Here is a 12,353-nt window from a genome sequence, read left to right on the forward strand (position 1 = left end):
TTTAACGAGAATTAAATGAGAAAGCTTCCAAACGAATTTACAAACTTCAATAGGCAATACGTTATAGATCATGATGACGTGAATTCATTGCTATTTTCAACAGACTATAATTTAAATATCTGCAACAGCTTGAAAGTTCAAAGTTCAAACTAGATGATTTTCTTGAAATAAAAGGAGCGTCTCGAAACAACAGAGGTTTTTGAAGAGGCGAAAATGGAGGAATTGTTTGTATGAATATCCTTGCGATCGTATATAAGAATACATAGTTAGGTCCCGAACTTCATAGAGTCAAGACGTGGTTTTTCATTCCCGAGAACGAGTCTCTGTAAATATCAAGTAAAAATACGTCTATATATTTTTTACGGTCAACTTCGGCTAACGGTTTCAAAGAACTCCCAGGTACGGGATACGGTGAAACGGCCAACCCAAAGTGAAGGAAATACGTGCTCTCAAACAAAAGACGTTTCATCTTCGTGTTTTCTCAAACAAGGAACGTTTTCCAAAAAGGGAGAAAAGTGAAAGTTAGTGAAAAAAAAACATTTAATTATAACAATACAATATGATGGACAAAAACATGGATTTGAATATATTATTGAAAGAAAACGAAGAATTAAGAACGAATAACGAGCGTCTGAAGCAACAACTGTTGCACTTATCTAAGGGTATGGCTGCTATCCGCTTGCAACTGCAAGGTCACATGCAAGATGCACCAAAAAGCATACTAATTATGCGGAAGACTATTACACTGATGAAGACGAACTAGCATTAGAAGTAGGGGAACAGTCTGACTGGCCCGAACTAGCAAACAGGAAGGATAAAAAGAGGAAGAAGTTAGGGATGACGCCTTCGCCAATCGCAAAAAGTGTTATAAATATTAAAATAGAAGCAAGAAGACAAAATCCCTCCATCCCCTCCGATCAAGGTAAGCAATGTTGCCAATTTTAATTTATTTAGATCACAAATAAAGGGAGTAGCGTCTGATCAAGTGCAGAGTAAAGCTTTGCCTAACGATGATATTAACGTAACCTTTAGTAATGAAACAGGAATGTAAAAAACCATCTCATTGAGATGAAGAAGTTCAATTTCAGAAAATCAATTCATTCAATAAACTCGAATAACACACTTATTAGTTAAAAAGTGATAAGTGGTATAGAGTAGTCATTAGATTATTACCGTCCACAACAAATCAGGACGGTATTAAATCGGAATTACGAGCTGAAAAAGGCAACTAATGTAAATGGTGACAAACAAATTAAAAATTTTCCGTTGTCCTACGTAGACATTACACAAAATGAAAATAATAAAAATATATATGACATAAATCATTTACTAGACTGTAGGATAAAAGTGAAACCTCCGAAGAAAAATAATAATATACCACAATGCACAAACTGTCAAAATCTTGGAGACACTAAAAATGTTTGCAGTAGGGAACCAAGATGTCTGAAATGTGCTGGTAAACATCATACAACTCAGTGCAGAAAACAACGCAATAGTGTAGCGACATGCGCGTTGTGCAATGAAAAAGGTCACTCTGCCAATTATAAAGGATGTGCAATATATAAAAAAAAGAAAAACGAACTTCAGTGAAAGAAAATTACAACAGAACAAAGCTTAAGCCAAATTGACAAACCCAAAAACTCTGAAACAACATCTACCGTTGAAAATAAAAAAACCCAAGAACCATTGGTCAAAAATATAAACGCCACAAAATATTAAATGATAAACAAATAAATACGAAACCGCAGAAAGCTGTGGCGAACGAGTCAACTATCGTCGACATGATGAAATTGCCCAAAGAATTCCAGACCGAAATGAGACAGAAATTCAGTCAGAAATTAGCAGACAGGGTGGAAAAATTGCAGAAATCCGTATTGGGGAAAACTACCCAAAACAAGCTAAAGAAAAACAAAAATGAGTAATTAGTTTTTAAGAATTACAAATTGGAACGCAAATGGACTAAATCAAAGAGTATGGGAAGTAGAATTATTCTTAAAAACAAATAACATAAATATAGCTCTCAGATCGAAAACATATTTTTTTAAAAAACTACATTAAAATACGGGGTTATGATGCTTACTGGACACTACACCCCAGTGAAAGGGCTCTAGGCGGAACAGCTTTAATAATTAAACAAAATATACACTATTTCGAACAAGAAGAGATTAAAAATGAAGAAATACAAGCTACGATAATTAGTATCGAAAAAAAAAGGGCTGAAATAAATATTAGCGCTATATATAGTCTACCAAGACATAAAATGACACAACAACAATATAAAGATATCTTTTGAAAGTTAGGCCCAAAGTTTATTATTATTGGAGACTTTAATGTTAACATACATCTTGGGTTTCACGAATAATAATACCTGGAAAAGCAAACGAATTAGTAAAAGCCATTAACCTTACAAATTGTAACTATCATTCAGGGCGCGAACCCACTTACTGGCCCACAGACAGTAATAAAGTCCCAGAACTGCTGGATTTCTACATTACAATAGGTATCTCATTAAATCAAATTAGTACAGAAAGCTTGTGCGATCTAACATCTGATCATACTCCAGTATTGTTAACACTAGGCGCGACCATCCTAAGAAAAGCAGAAAAATTCTAATCTTACCAACAAATATACTGACTGGGACAAATTCAGATTAATATTGCAGTAACAAATCAGTTTAAAAGTAAGACTTAAAACTATAGATGATCTTGAGCAACAAACCAAACATATAACTGAACAAATTCGGTCAGCTGCAAAAGATGCTACCCCAATAACAAGAGAGAAATCAGAATATAATGATAAAAGAAAGGCGAAAAGCTAGAAGAGTATGGCACAGAGCCAGAAATGCTGCGGACAAAACTACTTTTAATAGAATTAGTAATCAAACGAAACAAAAGATCAAAGAATATAAACAGAATTGCTTTCAAAAGCCTGTAACTGAATTAAGCACACAAGCAGACAAAAATTATTCGCTATGGAAAACAACTCGAGGATTTAAAAGACCAATTATTCGAGTACCGCTAATTAAAAATGATGGAAATGAATCGGTTCGACGCGACAATGAAAAAGCTGAATTGTTCGCACAATACTTAGCTAATATATTTCAGCCTAATTATATAGAATCTACCATGGATACATCTCCTGTTTATCAACCCGATGTAGATCTAAATCTAGTTTCTCCACTGGAAGTTGCTACTGGAATTGATAACCTTAATCCTAAACAGGCACATGGTATAGATGACATTCATCACAAAAGCAATCATCATGTCGACATATATATTTAATGCCTGTTTAAGGCTGAAGCATGTCCCGGAATGCTTTAAGGTGACACAAATAATTATGCTCAAAAAACCTGACAAACCTGCAGAGCAAGTCGAATCTTACAGGTCTATTTCGCTACTACCTGCAATATCAAAGCTATTTGTGAAACTGATATTTAAACGTGTTAAACATTTGGTAACAATACCAGATTTCCATTTTGGTTTTCGAAATCACCATTCAACAATCGACCAAGTGCACAAAGTAACTGCGGCTATTGAAAAAGCATTTGAGGAAAAGAAATACTGCCCTGCAATATTCCTGGATGTCTCACAAGCTTTTGACCGGTTTTGGCATTTGGGATTAATCTGTAAGATGAGCCAATTGTTACCGCGTAACTATTGTCAATTGCTGGAGTCATATTTATTCGGAAAAAAAATTAGTGTATCACACGAAATGGCGTTCTCGACGTATAAAAATATCTCGACTGGAGTTCCACAAGGTAGCGTCTTAAGACCTTTCCTGTATCTGCTCTACACTGCTAACATTCCAACAACAAAAAAAAAACACTTCTTGAAACCATTGCTGACAACACAATTATTATGGGAAAAGATATATCTCTGCCTAGGGCAAAAAGAAAAGTACAAGTGGCAGTCAACAAAATCTACAAATGGACGAAAGATTGGAAAATTCAACTTAATAGCTCCAAATCTCTCCACGTTAATTTTGCATTGAGGCGAAATAACAAAAACTTAATTATATCACTCAATGGATGCCCGATTCTTCAAGCAGAATCAGCTGAATACCTTGGAATCCATCTTGACGGTAGATTAAATTGGAAGCATCACCTTAGACAAAAAGCAAAACACATTAGAATAACTATAATGGTTAGTTGAAAGATACTTTCAACTTGATCTAAAATCAAAGAGGTTGATCTATAATACAATTATAAAGCCAATTTGGACCTATGGGGTCCAGATATGGGGTTGCACTAAAAATTCAAATCAACTAGTCATACAACGCTGTTAAAACAAGGTTCTTCGATTGATTACCAATGCCTATCGCTATGTAACCAATGAAGAACTGCATGTTGACCTGGAAATCAAATGGATTTCCGAAGTTATCCAAGATTTCGCCTTGAAACACGAAAGAAGATTACTAAATCATACTAACGTGGAAGCAATACAACTGCTGGGCAGCGCGCAGGATGTCAGGAGATTGAAGCGAATAAAACCCTACGAACTTATATAATGTTTATACATTTAGTGTAAACTATAGCTATAAGTTAACAATTAATAAATAATTATAATTTTATAATTGAGGAATACATGCTGATGTAATTTCTCGCACTCGTCTTGCTTGTTAATTAATCCAAGTCCATAGGAAAAGTAGTAATAAATTAATTGTAAATTAAGATTTTACTAAGCGTATCTAATAAAGATGTTATCAAATAATTACTTCTTCATACAAAATACGTAAACTGTTAAAATATAATTTTAAATTCATATTTGTTTTTATTTAAAGAACAACTATCCAGTCCAGCACGTTTTGGCTCAAAGCCGCTGATTCATCTCTGTGAAAATGTTTAGACTAGAATGGTAAATCCGATGAAAAGCTGCCATGAGAAAAGTTTAATTTAAATCGAATATTCCTGAGAATTTCGAAATATGAGCCTAGGTGCCTTTTAATGATTTAATTAAAGCAACCTCATAAATTGCAATATAGTGGATTTGCAGTTAAACTTTTGATTAATTTTGTGTTTTATTTTAAATTTATATATATATATATATATATATATATATATATATATATATATATATATGTATATAAATTTAAAATAAATAAATAAATATATATATATATATATATATATATATATATATATATATATTTAAAATAAATAAATAAATTGAGTTGTGAAGGATACAGTGTTAGAGCTCGAATGGGATGTTCGAATGCATCCAGTGTAGTTACCAGAGAGCGTCTTCTGATTATGCTACTTTTAGATGGGTGCGGTTTGACTTGGGTGGCCAACGCTTTCGAAATTATGAAAAGCTGCGAAAATAAAACGTTTTGAAAATTAAAAAAATTTGAAGCAAAGTTGTTAGAAGTGATGTAAAATATTTTTGTTCTAGTGTATTGTACCAATTATTCTTAAATATTATTGGCATTTTTTTCCAGTAAACTAAATGTAGAGGGAATAAAAACTATCTATAAGAAGGTTATTATTTCCATGCCTAACTTGAAAGTGGAAGAATAAATTTTAAAAAAATTAGTAAGTAAATAAGAGAAATAGCAAAACAAGATGGTGACTAGTAATCTTATGATAATAATGTATGTAAATTACTATAAAAATAGTGATAATAAATAAGTTGATGTTTTTATGTTCTAAGACTAAAAATGATTCTTCTTATAAATTAATTCCTGGATAATATAATGCATTAATAACAATACATTTTAAATAATAAAATACTGATATATAATAATATAGCAACTTATTAATTGGTTTAAATCGCTTTCGTCAATTAAGATTCTTACCTCTTGAGTTTAATCGCTTTTATTGTTGGATTTAATGAATATTAATGACGTACGAACTTAATGAAGATATTTTCATATTTTAAAACAGGAAGAATTTTATACAGGAACCCGTTTTAAGTGTAGTGTCAGTAACCCTGCCCTACATTAATGTCAAATCCGGTGCAGAAAACTTGGACACTGCTCCATTATTGTCCTCTATACGCCACTTTTCAGCGAAAGAATCTAGTCGCCCACGCTCGTCGTTCCTGCTCGGCTCGCTTCGAGACGATTCGACCAGTTCCCAGGCCTTCGACATTTCGGTGGTTTCAGTATAGCTCGCGGAGGCTGTTATTAAGGGATGTTCTTTATCCTGCCGCAGGAGCCGTGTGGAATATCGCGCGAACGGTAAACGCCGGGAAGTTATTTATGTGATTGGTGAAACTGGATTTTTTTGCAGCTGAAACTAAAACAAGTCTACATTTACTGGTGAGTGTAGTAATGACTAAAAGTTCATTTTTATGCACTTCATATTATAGATTATATAGAACACAAATTACATTATTATAAATAATAAAACACAGTTTTTATAAATACGCAATTTATTTTAATTAAATATATACACAGTTTTTAGTTTACAGTTATACAGTTTTAATATCATAAGTGACACAACATTTTTATGTGTATAATTTTAAATCATACGACGTTTTAACAATGACATCTATGTATTGACATCTGATATTTTGAACGTTTTTACATAGTTTTTGTTATTATATATACTTATTATAGTAATTGTTTTGTTTTATTTATATATTAATTTGTTTCACAGCTTATTATGGTAAATACAGAATATAAATATCATTTAGTATAGTCTTGTTTTTAATAGTAAAGCAAATGATGATTTTTGTTGTATAAATACGAATGTGTCTTTTTAAATATTTTAATTTTTTATTTGCGAATAAAAATAATAATTTTAATTTTGTAGGGCGAAAAAAATGTTTCAGTCATACGGAAAACTTATTATTAAATATATATTTGTCGTTTTGCGCAATAAATTATATTTCAATTAGTCGTTCTAATTGAAATATTAAGTGCTAGTGCTGAGTAAATCTTCCTATCGCCTTATTTTCAACAAATATCGATAATGAAATGTCCAATACGTTATCACACCAAACCGCTAGTATCAGTTTCAATAAACGATCTTCTGCTGTTAATTTCAGTTCTCTCTGACTTGTATTGTGTTTTCTGCGGACTTACTGTATATATGTTTTTATTACAAAGGGTGATTTGTTCTAAATAAATATATTCAAAATTAATATATTTTAACGTTGCTGTTTAATACCTATTATCTTTTCGCTAATTGTAACATAAGGCTATGTTCGTCGATCAGAACGATGATTTGTGAAGTTAAAATTATGTAATAATTGCTTTAATTTTGAATGATATTTTTTATTATTTTGTTTATTAATTTGAATAAAAATTATAATTTTTGTGTTATTATCATATAAAATAATAAGATAACTAAATGACATTTTACTCGAGAGACTATGAAATACATTTTGAGTCTAAATAATAATCAAGCGATAGCTATTAATAATTTTCGTAGGTTGACACATATCTAATAACTGTTTACTGTATATTATACGCGATTTATTCCTATGTTATTGACTTACAATACATTGTTCATTTGATTGGAAAATGAAATAATACTTACGATATAACGATTTGGAGTTAAATTTTTTATAATAATATTTACTAATCTTAAAATATAAATAATGAAAATAAATTCAGTAAATATATTTATAATTTATCCTAGATCCTATTCTGAAATTATTTTTAAATTATTATTATTTTCTAATTAATATATTGTATAAGAATTGTCGTAGAGTTTGCCTGAATCAACTGGTTAAGCAAATTTACTCAACTGTGAGAAATCGATATAGTGTTATCTACCGTATTTGTTTATCATTTCAAGCGGGTTTAACTTTTGGTTTAATTTATAGATCGGTAAAAATGGTATATGGAAGGAGCAATGTCTGGTAAAGCAGTTTTTGCTGATTTCTCGAAAAAGTTTTTTCACTCATATATTTTAATATATGTGCAGAATACTATTATTAATGATCGTCGGTTATGGTATCATTAAGCTGATGTAGCTCATAGTAAATTCTGTCATAGCATTGTAATTTTTAATATTCGAGATTTACACCACGGTTTTCTGCGCTGCGTTTTGTTTTAAATTGAGCTTATAAGAAATTAAGCGAAATGACAACGCTTTGATATAAACAAGCTATGACGAGTGTTTTAGTTAGTACAAAAACTTTTATATTACTTGAAAACTGTTTTATTTTAACGGAAAATATGGCAACTTGTTGCGACGACACTTCTATGTGGTTTGTACTCTGTCAAATTTTATTTTAATATAAACTCCTAATGAAAATCTCTATGAACCTTATCAGTGTAAATAAATGAAGTATGTTGTAAATTCGTTACAATTTATTCGAATATCCTACATAATATTGCAACACAGCTGATTTATCTATGGATACTGCCACTTCAAGGTTTGTTCAAAGGTTTTTCCGTAATATTCGAACAATTAATATTTTCCCCTAATATATCGCTTACTTATAGGTTTCAAGAGAGATTTCAAGAAAAATAAGTCTAATTTAAAAAGGTTTTATATAGTGATATACTTATTGAATCCTAATATATATGTTATATCGTGGTTTATTTTTTGTTTGGTTTATGTTTGAATATATTTAAGCCCTCAATAATCTTTTTTATCGCCGTTTTATAGAAAGAAATGGCGACTTTTAGTAAAATTGTTTTTAGAGTAAAATACAAGTTTTTGTTATTTTAAACCCTCTACTACAACATCATCACACAATTTAGAAAATATTTGTTTTCGTTTTTTAGTTATTCTTGTGTTGATTTTTCTAATTTGTAACCTTCGTTTTTACATATTTGTTATGTTAATTTCTGCACTAATCTTTGGTACATTAGGTACAAGTCTTAATTCCAACAATTACAGTATTTGCGATGATGGCCGTAACGCCATCATTCTCCGTAAAACAAGGCCCTCCATATTAGTGGAATTTGATGAACTAACTGTTTGGGAGTCAGCTTGTTTCCCCCGAGCATTAAAAATAGAACTACAGAAGAGCATTTGGTATTTAATGTATATTGGATAAAAAAAAGTCGAGAACAACACAACACGTCTTCGAGTTAATAGATTGAGGAAATGAGAGTCACGTTACGTTCAAATGTGACGCCGAAATAGTCTAGATATGCATGTAAGTAAAAGGGGGAATTGGTTCCTCGGTTTCACTTCTGTTATTACATATGCTTCAAGAACCATTGAACACACTACTTGCTGGAGCCACATCTCAGAATAAAATGTCTTTCACAAAATTCGCACATTCAGTTCTTGCTTCCAAATGATATTATTTGGCAACAATAATCGTCATTCTAAAGACAATGGTCATAACTTTGAATCAACATCAAGAGTGAGGGCCACGCGTAAAATCTTTTTTTTATTGCCTGCTGTTTATCGAATATTTTTTGCAAATCCATTTTATAGGTGATGAGGAGTAAAAAACACATGCTGTCTATATGGAAAGTAAATTAACTAACTTAATAACTAACTCTTGGGATTTTGGGTTTTTGTAAAATCATAACCAATTGGTTCAGTTGTTCAACATCGCTTACAATAGCTTACAGATAGTTTAAATACAACTACGTTATTTTCATTAAACTAAATTACAATATAGAGAGCATTTAGGAAGATACAATGTACCAAATATTTTGGCTGGGACTCTATTTAAATATTCAGATATACAAATACAACGTGGATATAACATCGTGCAGAGGTATAAAACATGCATCGTTGTTACTATGCCTTGTAATATCCACAGATATTTTAGAAAGGATAAGATGTGACAGGGTCAACATGTACATTATTTTATTAAATTTTTTTCTCCAAGTAATTTCTTTGTATCTTATAATATCAGTATTATTGTTCAGGCTCAGGAATTAACAAAAAAGTTAACGATCCGTGTTAATCAAGATAATAACATTCTCCGATGCCGCCTCCGTTCTTCTATCATTATATACCGGTAAGCCCCATTATATGCAAGTATATATTCAAAATGCCTTGACTTCTGTGCGGGGCTACGGTCAACCAAATTTGTTCATCACATTTACGTGTTATCGAAATGGGGATGAAATTAAAATGTTGCTGCCTGGTTAAACTTCAATGCATCGCCATTATATCATGATGTTTTCTGTAAAAAAAGAATATTTGGAACATTTTGAGTGGACTGTTTGCCTCGCCCACCTTACAGGACCGTATCTTGCGTAATCCTAATTATAACATATTCCCCAAGTTAAAGGAACATTTGAGTGGTCAACGTTTCGGGAGCAACTATAAGGTGAAACGCTTCTTCAACGGGTTGTCGAAAGATTTCTACGACATCGCCATACAGAAAGTGGGCAGTGTCTACAAAAATGCGTAGAAAATTAGAGATTAGAGCAAATGTCCTGTGTTATAACGATGTAAATTTCTAGGAGAGTAAACAATGTTATCTATTAAAATTGTAAAATTGTATTGTAAGATTGATTGGAATCTTATTTCTGAATCAACCCTTGTATATAGAAACCACCATATGCTGTAGTATATTATGCCATCTGGTGAGATCCAAATCTAAATTGCCTAATAAAGACTGCAAGAATTGACACCTAACAATTATAGCACCATTACATGCAGTTATTGATAGGTCCCAACTCTGACAGTTTTTTTGTTTACATAATTAACAAAAGCTTAATGACATCCTAGGTTATTACAATTTTCTGAATACTTTCTCAAAAATTTTAGAAAATCCAACCATGAATTTCTTATTTCCTTATAATATCTTAATGTATTTTTTTGGATGCATTAAAATACATAGGGTAAGTTATTTTTAGTTATAATTTTTTTACTTTGCAAGTGTTTTTAAAGTAAATAAATTAATATTAGAAAAATAATAATAACACTGCAATATTCCAACAAAAATACATATTTTAAAAACATCAATCTCATCTAAAGTATAGCAAAACAAAAATATTTTCACTTATGAAAATAATTACATTAAATTTGCTTCAACACTTTTTCTCCCCAGCTCGGATTTGGAAAGATAAATCTTTTGAACCCCAGTTGTCTCGGCAGAAGGGGACGATACTTCTTAAGAAATTATTAAAACAACAGGCTGTGTTTTTCTATCTGACCGAAATGAAAAATAGCTATGTGTTGTATTGGAAGTATTTATTGATTTACTGATTTACTGTAGTGTTTGTCGTTTTTTTTTAGTTGCTTACGTTCGTCCAAGGAAAACAATGTCCGAAAAATGTTATTTTTGTAATTGTTATCGTTATACTATACGTCTACGAAATTGGCAGAATATTTGCTACAGACATTTTTTAAATAATGAAAATAATGTCTTGTTGTCATTGTTGATTTTATTTTGCAGCATACATTGTATGTCTTATATATATTCTTATAAATTCTAAATATTTAAACTTGCATTCATACGTTTTTTAGTAGTTATAAAATGACTAAACAAATATATATTTAGACACTCTAAATGAGATTAACAAATTTAATTGGCATATTAATATGTCTGTTTATTATATATTATATTTCAGCTTATTTTATATAAAAACTGATTTACGTGCCTATCGTATGATAAATACACGCTTTTTATTTCTATTTTAGTTCAAAATTTTTTGTATCTTTGGTATTTTGTTTAAAAAATGGCTGAGCATTTCAAAATAACTTTTTTTTGGACCTAGGGGGCGTTAGGGCTTGTTTTGGCTAATATTTTTTCAGAATTGGATACATTCGATGACAGAATTTTGATAAATATGGTGCGCGTGCACGTGCAGATGAAATTTTACTACAACAATGCCAATGTTTATGTATACATGTTTTGTAGTGAACACTTGATAGTAATTACTATAAACATCTTGCGGAAAGTTTTTTCGTATTCAAATGAGTTATTTTGTACAAGAAGTCATGAAAATAAAATTATCACACCAATAATTTTAAAATTGGAATAGATCAAAACTTAGTGTCTAATTCAAAATTTCATAGTAATAAGTGTAGGCTATTATTTGTTAGTTTTAATTTGATTTAATTATTTGATATTTTAAGAATAACTAAAATGCGTTTTTACCCAAAGAAGTGATTATAATATCAAAAAATCGTATACAAATAGTGGCAATCAGAAGGTGTTATGTTTGGTGAATCCGTTGGGTAAATCATAAATTCTCATTCAAGTTGAAATAGTGTTCTTTACAACTTTTGTAACATGTGACCGAGTAATGTCCTCTAGATGATGACTCCGTCCGTTACTCGCTCTTGCTGATCTTTTGCACCAACACGTCATTCAATTTGTTAGTCCTAGCGAGTTTTAATCTGAATATGTCATTGTTGGTAAGCAAAACTCAGCCCATACTGCCAGTTGCTGGGTTACAGACTGAAATACTGAATAATACTAAATGGAAAACTGGAAAACATCAAGTTATGGATTTAGATATCGCTGATCAATATT

At 30.9% G+C, this 12,353-nt stretch overlaps 1 protein-coding gene across 3 annotated transcripts in view; it reads left to right on the top strand.

Annotated features, from left to right (window-relative positions):
- The first annotated feature begins 6,124 nt into the window (after nt 1-6,124).
- LOC143194144 (uncharacterized) overlaps nt 6,125-12,353 on the top strand; it is a 626,523-nt gene continuing 620,294 nt past the window's right edge. For 2 of the 3 annotated variants that reach the window (XM_076400724.1, XM_076400726.1), the window contains exon 1: nt 6,125-6,258. The gene's annotated coding sequence lies outside the window, so the exon portion shown is untranslated. The remainder of the gene's footprint in view (nt 6,259-12,353) is intronic. The other variant, XM_076400725.1, reaches the window with a different exon arrangement.

This window comes from Rhynchophorus ferrugineus, unplaced genomic scaffold (assembly GCF_030347505.1).
Source record: "Rhynchophorus ferrugineus isolate W39M unplaced genomic scaffold, kcgeb_rfMv2 rfM3, whole genome shotgun sequence".
In the NCBI taxonomy this organism is placed as follows: domain Eukaryota; kingdom Metazoa; phylum Arthropoda; class Insecta; order Coleoptera; family Curculionidae; genus Rhynchophorus; species Rhynchophorus ferrugineus.